At 49.2% G+C, this 699-nt stretch overlaps 1 non-coding gene across 1 annotated transcript; it reads left to right on the top strand.

Annotated features, from left to right (window-relative positions):
• Positions 1-542: 542 nt before the first annotated feature.
• Positions 543-699, top strand: LOC118583303. Its single transcript, XR_004944887.1, has one exon. It is a non-coding gene; the product is annotated as a U1 spliceosomal RNA (small nuclear RNA).

Raw genomic sequence — 699 nt, forward strand, 5'->3', positions numbered from 1 at the left:
TTCTGAGGGTCCTCTTCTCTCACCTTCTCATCAATTTTGTCCCTTCACTCCTGTTTCTCTGGCTTTTTCCAAATCATGTGTAGAAAATCCTTCATGTACTTTGCCACCATCACAGACTGGCTTGTCCCTGTGATGGTCCCTGTACTGGAGGCTGCACCTGTATCTTCCCTTGTCTTGGGGCCAGAGCAGGGGAGGGGGCACTCAAGGGGTTCCCACTCCCCTTACTCCAGTTGTGTGGCGACTAGTCACTTCACCCAAGGGATCTATCAGGAAGGGCTGCCAACCCCTCTCCTGTAGTCAGGAAGACTATTTTTCACCCCTGGAGAGACAGCCCCCTGCTGTGCTGGCTAGTTTTATGTCAACCTGACATAGAGTCACTGGAAAGAAAGGAGCCTCAATTGAGAAAATGCCTCCATAAGATCCAACTATAGGCAAGCCTGTAGAACATTTTCTAATTAGTGATCAATGGAGGAGTGCCCAGCCCACTGTGGGTGGGGCAGTCCCTGAGCAGGAGGTCTTGTGTTCTGTAAAAAACAGATTGAATACTTCTCTGACTGGGGAGGTACCTTGAAGGTGGATTTCCCAGGGTGAGGCTTATGCATTACACTCTAGATGTACTGACCCTGTGATTTCCCCAAACATGGAAAACTCAACTGCATAATTTGTGGTGTTGGGGGACTGCATTCATTCTCATCCCTG

This window comes from Onychomys torridus, chromosome 4 (assembly GCF_903995425.1).
Source record: "Onychomys torridus chromosome 4, mOncTor1.1, whole genome shotgun sequence".
NCBI lineage: Eukaryota > Metazoa > Chordata > Mammalia > Rodentia > Cricetidae > Onychomys > Onychomys torridus.